Source organism: Neltuma alba, unplaced genomic scaffold (assembly GCF_004799145.2).
Source record: "Neltuma alba isolate B1F8T4 unplaced genomic scaffold, ASM479914v2 tig00002500_pilon, whole genome shotgun sequence".
NCBI lineage: Eukaryota > Viridiplantae > Streptophyta > Magnoliopsida > Fabales > Fabaceae > Neltuma > Neltuma alba.
In genome coordinates, this window is record NW_021632884.1 from 12,723 (window position 1) to 23,543 (window position 10,821).

Here is a 10,821-nt window from a genome sequence, read left to right on the forward strand (position 1 = left end):
AGAGCAACAATCATACTTCCATCAAGATATTAAACACAAAAGCCTTATTAACTTAATCATCTTCACACCTTCATAGAATTAAAATAATATAAATCAGTTCACATGCAAAGCCATAGTTCCATGTTAATCGTGCTACGTAAATTTAAGTTTCCGCTATAGCGTGAATAAAAGGGAATTATGCGTGTCCTGTATCCTAAAGTTGTTATCTGTTAAAGGTTTTAATGATGACAAACACCTCGTAAATAAGTCGCAGTGTGATGCTAGACTTGTTGCTTTTGGCTTATAGAACATTTACAGGGGAAAAACATTTTGGTATGACTTGGGTGAATAGATTGTTATAGCCTAAAATAAACACACTTTATATGACAACTATTATTATACTCCTCCAGTCCTAAATGTAAGACCCTTATACACACTAGTATAAGGGTCTTATATTTAGGACCGGAGGAGTATATCATCATCATTATTCAATCACAAAGCATTCAGTTCCTTGTGAGCAAATAGCCCACCCAAGACATCGATTTTATGAATTAATATCACATTAATCTTTTAATAACTAATTTAGAGCACGACAAGAAATCATACTATCTTTCACACACGCAATAATGGCAAACTTGAAAATAAATAATATAGTAAAAGGACAATACTTAGATCAAGTTTTTTATATCCATTTTATTAAGTTTTTCAATCACACATGGCCTTGGGTCATACTTTTAGATATTATCATTTAATTATAGACCTACCTTAAAATTTAAGACATATAACCATGTATGATCAGAGAACTTAACATGATAGATTGAGAAAAATTGATCTAACTATTCTTCTTAGTAAAACTGAAAATAAATAAAATGCAAAATGAAAAGAAAAATAAATTAATACTTGGACTCCAAATTGGCCACAACAAACTCATTAATGCCTCCAGCTTTATTGAGAGCTCTCCTCCATCTTGAAACTTCATCTTTAGTGGGTGAGATTCTTTGTATAAGACCTAGAAATGCTTCTCCAAAACCAAAGTTTTGATTACGAACTTCAAACGGATTCACACCATAGAATACGGGAAGAACAACGAGATAATGTGATTCGTGAAACTCTATAATTTTGGTAAGTTCATCGAGGCACCTTTTGGAACTAGCATAGTGTTTAGAAAATATGATGATTGAAATTTTAGAGCCTTCAGTTGAGAAATCATCTTTGAGAACGGAAATTCCAGCTTCCCTTAGAGATGAATAGAGACGGAAAGGGAAAGATTTTTGAGTGTCTTCACCGCTTGCTTTCCTTTGAAAAGGATTGAGATGGGATGGGAAATATTTTCTGCTGCCTTCGCCTCTACTAAAACTCAAGAACACTTCATATTTGTAGCCTACATTTTACACAAGCACATAAAAGGATCTGTAAAGGTTAATATTTGTTATGAACGACCATACCATAATAATTGTAAATATATTCAAGAACGAGAAGATAATTCATTGGCACTCATACCCTAAAAAATAATACATTTCAGTTTCTTTTCCTTTTCTTATTTTTCTTTATTTTCTCTTTCTTTCTTCTCCCAACGGACTCTGCTGAAGAAGCAATTGTGCAATTCATGGAAAGACACATTCAAATAGCAACTTGTGTCCAAGTGCAAAGTTAAATTTTTAGCCCCTTTAGCCAAATTCTGTGTTTTTTAACTTTCTAGTCAAATGTACTTTGTGTGTTGACTGAAAAGAAGACCCCCCCTCCAAACGCACACACATATATATCGTGTCCTACAAGGCTATAACCGAGCAGCAATTTTTTATTTGTTGGGGGCGCCATGGTGTATATTTAAAAAAAAAAAACAAATACACACACACACACACACATATTAGTAGTTTTAGTTTTTAATATTTTGTAAGTTTGAAAATTAATTTTGTAAAAAAACATCATAAGATAATATATAATGGATTAAGGTGCAAATTAGCCAGGAAAGTTCTTACTCAGCAGCACCACTAGATATCCGAAAGTTTTTTGAATGCAAATCTGTCCCGAAAGTCTAAGATCACAGCAATTTTGGCCCTTACTATTAACAATTAACACTGACAGTTAATATTTTTAATGGCAATGGCAAAAGGAAAAATCACAGAAAAAAAGAGACAGCTGAAATAGAAAAATTACAAATAGGGACTCATAACAACATTAGTATGGGTTTTGACAACAATTTTTGTGAACGGGTCACTGTGTGCAATGTTTTAATTTCCAGGGTTTTTTTTGTTGTTGTGATTTTCCCAGACCCAATTGCTATAATTTTAAACTTTTGGGGTAAATTTGGATTAAAAAAATGACTCACCTACTACGCCTAAGTGAAAACTTTCAAGATAAATTCGTACCTTAATCCATAAATTATTTATGTTATTAATCACTTAAAAAATTACAAAGCTTTTCAATTTAATAACCAAATACGAGTATGATTTTGTAGTTGGAGATAGCAGGAAGCTTTGAGTTTGGCTTCAAAACCGGTTGTGAATCCCACGTGGGAATAAGAATAGGTGAAAATGAGACTTGATGAACTTTCAGTACTACAATAAGAATAGGTGAAAATGAGACTTGATGAACTTTCAGTACTATTAGTTATATTTAAAGGCCATAAATTGTAGAAGTTTCAAACAAAGACAATGGTTCTTGGTAGAAATTAATTTCTTGTGTTGAAACAAAATGTCCACTTTGAATTCTTTTCAATACACATCTTGTTTTTCTTTTTCCCTCTCAGAATGGAACATGAAATATCTTTCCACTGAAAGTGAAAGAATTTCTTGTGGGCAAAAGTAAAAAGGGGAAAATAATTTATAGGCGCGTATAATTTTACCTAATTTTTAATTAGATTCATGTAGTTGTTTTCTGACCCCAAAAAAAAAAAAGATTCACATAGTTTTTTTCTTTTTTATCAACTCTTATAATTTCGGTCTTTAATTATGTCTCGGTAGTGTTTTTCGCTTTTAATAGGCATGTCATCGAAACTCAAGGAAACTTATAAAAAAAAAATACATGTTCCTGATTAAAAGACCTGATAAAAATTAAAAAAATTACAAACACCTAATTAAAATTAGGTAAAAATTATAAGGCCCTTCTAAAAAGAAAAAAAAAAGAAACCTAACTGAAAATGAGATGAAATCATAGGTAGGTGCAGATTAAATTTTTCCAAGTAAGAAAAAAAGAAAGTGAAAGGATGGATAATTGCGTACCCTGCCGGCTCAGAGACTTATTCACCAGATCCATGGAATGTTCCGTGGGTATGGCTTCGAAGATATTGGATTTAATCGCTTTTTTTCTTCCCTCCTTTTCTTTTCTGTAGAAGAAGAACAAGAATCCGTTAAAACTGGAGCAACTAGCATATGATCAATCCAAAAAAAAAAAAGTGTAGATGGAGCGGAAAGTTACTTGGGAATTGCTGGGTTGGCAAAAGAGAGACGATGAATCTAGTGTATGTTAAATATGTGAGAGAGAGAGAGAGAGAGAGAGAGAGATTTAAGAGGCTTTGGTTGCTTCTGATCTGCCGGAAAGAGTGAATGGAAAAAGACTGAGGTGAACGAAAAAAAGGGATGCAGAAGCAGAAGGCGATTGGGTATGTTTGGATTGGCGTTAGACAAAACTGACTTATAGTCTAACTGACTTTTGTAACTGAAGTTAGAGTAAAAGTCAGTTAGTGTAATATGATTTATGTTTGGATAGGTGCTTATAAAAAGTCAGTTGAAAAAGTTAAAAGTTGTTTGGATGATTAATAGAAAAGTTAGTTTAGTTGTAAATGACTGAAAAGGGTATGGAGTTTATTGAATAGTAATGTTTGAAATTTTATGTTTTTAATGTGATAATAGTTTAAAAAATACGTAAAATTATTATGATAAAATATAAATAGTTTATTTGTAAGATTACAAAATAAAAATATTTGTTACGGAGAAAAATTTGAAAACACATTGTAGATAATTAATTAAATATACATAATGGATAAACAAGAATATAAATTAAAATTTATTTGGTCTCTAAATTAAAGTAAATGAAATCACATAACTAATTAGATTGTAAGTTTTGCACAATTTTCCCATAAGTCAGTTAGAAAAGTTGATTCAGATTGCGTTGGATAAGTCAGTTAGAAAAGTTACTTTTTCTCATAAGTCAGTTAGAAAAGAAGTCCCATCCAAACAATCTTCTGAGCCACATTAAGCCACTAACCTCAGTTTCGCGCTTTCCCATGTGCTTATGGGAGGAAGAAACAAGGAAGCTACACTAAGATGAGTGCTTTGCAAAGTGGAGATAAGTTATTTAATTAAAAGTAACCTTTTTTTGTCACAAAAAAAGTAATTTTTTTAATTTTAATTTTAATCACTTTCATGCAATCTCCTTTCAAGTTTTGTCATTTTGCGTGACATTATTGACCTGATTCTATTTAAATCATTAAAAAAGATTAAACTAGAATAAAGTAAAAATTGTCCCTCCACTGAATTATATCAGGGATTAAACTATATAAGGCTCTTTACCTAAATAAACCATATGTAAAACCCAGGTAACTAATTTGCAAAGCACAAAAGAAAAATAGTTAAATTAATTTTATAATATATATATGTATATATATCATATAATATCATATTATAACGTACAAATCATATATGATGTACAGATGAGGCAGGGAAAAGAGAGAATAAAGACACGAGAGAGGGAGAGATAGAAAGAAACGAGGGTTGTATCAAAAAAGAACAGAGAGTAAGATGATAAGAAGAATAGTAAAGAAGATGTAAAATATATATATATATATAGTAAATATGACAGAAAAATCTTAACAAAAAATAAAATGAAGGAGGTTTTTTTCTTTGAAAAAAGAGGAAAATGATAATCTCAAAAGAGGGAGGAAGACCTTCGTTTTTTGGTCTTCAAGCTGAGAGGAAAAAACCAGGAAATGGAGGGAGAAGTTTCGGGCGACTGAACGCGGGAGTAAGGAATAGCCGACACGGAAGTTCAAAATTCCAATTCGAAAAGAAGGATGAATGAAAGCTGCCTTGTGCATTAAGGATAGCTGACAAAACGGGTCATGGGTGGCTGGTGGCTTTGCAGGTTCTCTTTCTCTTCGCTTTACAAAGCTTTATGAGCCATCATACAAATATTGAAATAGTATTTGTAATGCACTGCACATTTTGTCATGCGCCTGTCACCCGCCTGATATATGAAGGAAGACGAGGGGAGCAAAAACGTGCTGGTTTATTACAGTACACCATATATACGTATCTTATTTTTATTTTTTAATATAAGATATTTTAAATATTACTTATATTGAGTTATTTTTATATTGAAATGTGAATATTTTTGAAACTTCTATTTAAATCATATTTTATAAATCATGACCGGTTTAATCTCGAGTTGACCCCAACCTAATCCATTAGCTTTTAACTTACTACTTCAACTGATTTAATCACCGGTCTGATTTGTCAAACCTTAGTTATAAGATTTAATGAAGAAATTGATTAATTCATAGTCTTCAACTTAATATTTTTTTAATGAGCACAATAGTGTATTGAATGTCTGCATTGCACCACAAGGATAATAGCATAAAAGACGAGACAACCAAGGAGTACTACTTTATTAAAACAAATTATTAACGTACTATTTTAAAATATGTAAACTTCAGCTGGTAAAGTTCTGCTCTGTTAGATTTATTTTTTTTAAGAAAATTAATCAGACTTTAACATTGAAAACAAGGCACCCTATCTTGGAAACTCAAGCGTAGCCCTTATATTTTTACTTCCATTGTGGTCAAGCATTTCTTTCTCTCTTTGAACAACTCCAATCTTAAATATAAAATCTTTTTTATAATGTATAAAAAGGTCTTATATTTAGAACTAGAAGAGTATATATGTTTTTTATTTTATACGATTAAAGTAACTACATGAACATGTTAATATTATGTTTGAGAATTCATCCAAACATACTGAATAGCGCTGCCACTAAAATAACTTGTTGTTGACTTAAATCTGAGTTATTGAAGCCCTCAACCCTTTTTTTTCCCTTTTCTTTTTTGTTTAGTTTGTTTAAAAATTTTAAAAATATGGCTTAAGAGAGTTTTACCACACATGTACATATTCATGCCTGTATTCCCCAGTCAAGAGGCATGAACTTGGCACATCCGTTTATAATACGCTCTGGCCAGTTCCGTGGGGAATGGTGGAATTGATTTCAAGGCGATATGAAAGAATTAGATCATACACAGGACTAGATTCAGGGACACCAAATAGCTAAAAATATGGATTCTAATTCAATTTTTTATTTTTCTAGTTTCCACTCCCATGTACCAAACACAGCATTACTAATTCATCGATCAAGCTGCACAAACTTGATGTTTACTTTTCTATAAATATAATCTTTAGTCATTTAAATTTGTCTTTATTTAGGTTTTAATCCCTTAAGTTTTAAAGTATAGGTTTTGGCTTCTCAAATTTTTTTTCATTTAAAACATTAGTCCCTATATTTTAATAAAAATCTAAATTATTTTTTCCTTTTAGGGACAAAAAACTATAATTTGAAATTTGAAGGATCAAAATCAAAATAAGGGCAAATCAAAAATTATATCAACCCTTTCTTTAATTTATAACCTTTTTGGCAAAATCCTAAATTTATAACGGATTATAGAAGGGTTTGAAACTATGCTCCTAAAATATAAATGAGTTATAAGAAAATTTTGAAAAATTTCAGTAAACATATTTAAGCAAATTAACCTTTTGGATTAAAAATCTTTATTACTTTATTAGTGTGAACTGTATTTTAAAGCTATTTTTATCATTACGCGTCACTGATTCGCCACGCGTGTCCTTTCGTCCCAAAACGTCATTTCCCCTCGTCCTTCCATCGCCTCCTCTATTTCCTTCCTTCATTACCAGCGCACTTGTCTCCCTTTTCAACCTTGCAGGACTTCATTAAAAAGAAAAGGCTTTACTTTCCTGGTCCTATCGCTACTTTCTCTAAGCCTTCGTCATTTCAGACATTTCAGGAGAAAATTCTTAAGGGGTGAGATTTAGAAGCAGCCAAAAGCCTCTCATATCTCTTTCTTCTTCCTCCGATCACTCTGGTAAATAAGTTAACCTCTCATCCTTCCCAGCTCTCGATGTACAAAATAAATTAAAATCTTATAATTAAAACCAAAATAAAACTTAAACGAATTTTTATATTAAGATCTGAAGCTAGTATTTACTTTGTAGGCTAAAAGGCCACTAGCAAATATATGTCATGTCTATGCAATTTCCTTGAAACTCCATTTCTGACTTGCAGATCAAAATGATGTGTGAAATTTCTTTCCTCTTTCCGCGTCAATGCGCAAGTCCTTTTGCAGGGGACCATGACAAGAAAAATTAAGAGAGACATATTTTGGTGAACGTATTTAAATAAAAAGTATTGTGGTCTTTTTAAAAAGAAGAGGGGAACGTGATTTTTTTTTTTTTGGCCTGAGGTGGGAACTTGAGTGACTTGTCTACCTTAGAAAGTGAAAACTCGATTTTGTTGTTGGACATTGTGTGGATGTCGTTTTCAAATTTCCAAATGTTTTCAATTTTTTAACCTTCTGATCCTGTCCTCTTTTCCCTCCCTTAAGTTGATAGCATTACCTCTTTAATATAAATTAAAAAAAATTAAAAAAATTATTTTAAACATTTATATTTATTATTTTTTAAAATTATTTTATATTACTTATAAATTGATATATAATTTGACGCATATAAGTATTCTGAAAAAGTCATATAACATTTACTATAATTAAATAATTTAGTAATTTTTTTATTCTTTTCAAATTAAGCAATTAAATTTTATATTAACCATAGAAAGTAGTACTAAAATTTCTTTATCACCTGTCGCTTTACTTTCTTCTTTTCATTCTTTTCTTTTTGAATTTTTGTTTGCAGAATTGGAAGAGTAAATAGACAAAACATTTTTTACATATTCATCTATTAAATAATTATTTTTTAAAGAATTTTACTATCATTTTAGACAAACCCTTAAAAAAAACTCCAATACTTTTTATTTTAGACAAACCCTTAAAAGTGCAGTGCATTTTTGCCTTCATTATTATTCATGGCAATTTCACTATTAAATTGGTTTCCCCCAAATTCAAAGGCTATATTTTTTATATATATTAAAAGTTTAGGTGAATTAGATTCAAATAATTACTAAGACTCAGAGCATTTACATAAATACTTACAAATTGTTATTAACAAGTTTTTGACATTAATAGCGGATTTTTTTTACGCGTTAGAATAGCAGAATTTAAGCTTATGACTTTGTGAATTATGAATCAATTTCTTACCGATTGGACTAACCTTTATAATATATTCAGTGGATACTTTTAAGGTTTTTAGGTACCTTATATATATGTATACATATAAAAGAAGTAATAATATATTCCCTCCCCTCCTTTTTTTTCTTAATAGAAGTGGCTTGTTGCTATTTATTCACAAAAAAAATTATACCCTCTTTTTTAATTACACTCTCTCCTCATAAATAAAGTTATTTCTGAGAGAAAAAAGTTACAGATTTTATATATTTATTGTCTCTTATCAATTTTAATAAATTTTTTTATTAACATAATTCATATCTCTTAAATGTTTTCGTTAAATAATAACATATATTTTGAAGTTCACGATCTTGTAAGGGGAAATGCCAAAACTAAACCAACAGATATTGTTCTTAATTGAATTTTTTTTATTATAACCCCTAAGTAAAATGTCTTGGTTCAGGAGTATGTGGGGAAAAAAAAAGCAGAAGGAAGAAAAAAAGTACTATTTGACAAAACTACCTATCCCGAAAACACTGAAAAAAACAGTAAATAAAAAGCAAAAACAGGATCACTTATTACCAGAAATCAACGGAAAGTTTGAAGCCAGCAGGGAGGCAAGCCACCCCGGCGAAGTCAAACGTCGGAAACGAAACCATAACAATCCTCAGCGTACGAAAGCTCTGAGTCTCTCAATTTGTTTTCAACGATTGTTACGGTTTTGATCACACCGGAATATTATTAGAGTCTTTTTAAACCTAAAATGAAGTTAAATTAGAAAGCAAAAAGGCCGTAATAAAAAAATAAAAAATAATAACTCAGCGTATGAAAATGTACAACTCAATTAACCAGTGTTTAAGTAAGTTATAGGTGGGAATGCAAATTTTAATAACAAAGACCACCTATAAAAATTTACAAATAAAAAAAGTTACATATGAAAATTTACGACGAATAACAGAAAATTAACAACTCAACATATAAAAATTTATAACAAATAAAAATAGCAGCTCAACAAATGAAAATAAATAATAAAAATAATAACTCTACGTACAGAAATTTACAAATCAATTTACAAGTGCTAAGCTAAGTTAATGATTTGAAACTCAGAATGCTTTGAAACTTTCCAAGTCCATATTGTGGGACTTAACTGAAGTTTCCCCCTTTTTAGTGCTGGTAACATTGTCTCCTCTTACGTCCTTAACTATTTTCCTGTTCAAAAACAATTGATTTCAATACAACTAAAATGAACCCACGTATTCATGTCTTTAAGACTAAATTATACAAAATCTTTTTAAATTGAGTCAGGTGGTACATAATCTCTTTAATATTTTAAAGTTTAAATTTAACTCTTCTCAAATTTTGTTATGGATCCTTTACTATTAAGTTAACATTGACATATGCATCTTATAAAACATCCTATATAATTTAATAATTTTCTAAAACCCCCAAATTTAAAACTATTTTCATATAACTCCTTTAATATTTTAAAATTTAAATTTGATCTCCTAAAGTTCGAGGAGGGGGTTATGCAGCTGGCTTAAAATTTAGGGGCATCATCCTTTCACTTTGTTGAATTGTGCAAAATGAAAATTTTCTGCCAGTTATAATCATGAAGCAAATTGTGCCATCTAGTTCCTTTAAGTTCAGTTGTTTGTTTAAATGTTCACAAGTATTATATGGACATGGTTGAATGTTCCGTTGTGATCTGAATTTTCATCTCTGTTCTCTAACAGCTTGATTGTAGGCAGGTAGAACTCACAACTTCATATTATTTCTGATCTTTAACATAAAAGTTAGTTAACCAATTTGAGTAGATTAAGAAAATTAGTTAAGTTAGTTATTTGTAATAAATAGGTATTGTCTTTCCTAAAATATCCTTGTTAATTAAGCGTATTGACTAGAATTATCATTATTACAAGGATCACCTCAAAGAATAGATAAATATAAAAAATAAAGTGAATTTTTTTAAATAAAAGAATAAAGTGGATTAAAATCTTATATTTAATATCAAAATAAAAATCAAACGAATTCTTATATTAAAAAATGAAGGTAGTATTCACTGTGTAGGCTAAAAGGCCACTAGCAAATATAGGTCATGTCTATGCAATTTCCTTGAAACTCCGTTTCTGACTTAGAGACCAAAATGATGTGCGAAATTTCTTCCATCTTTTCGCGTCAATGCGCAAGTCATTTTGGAGGGGACAATGACAAGAAAAATTAAAAGAGACATATTTTGGTGAAAAAGACCCATTACACATTTATCTCTCTTATTAGTGGATCATGAGATGGCTATGATAGTTCATTTTTGGCCACTTGCTTTTGAACCTTGAATCCTGCCTAGGCACTTGACTTCAGCGAGGCTCGTTGCAATAATTCTTCCCTTCAATTCCATAAAAGCACTTACTCATTATCATAGCGTCATAGTGCCTATTTGAGATCATGATAGAAATTCCCTATAAGCATGTTTTACATAAACTGAGATAAAACTTCTCTCACATACTTGTCTCGTATTCTATAAATCACTATTGAAAAGCTACTTATAAGCTGCTTATAAACTGTTC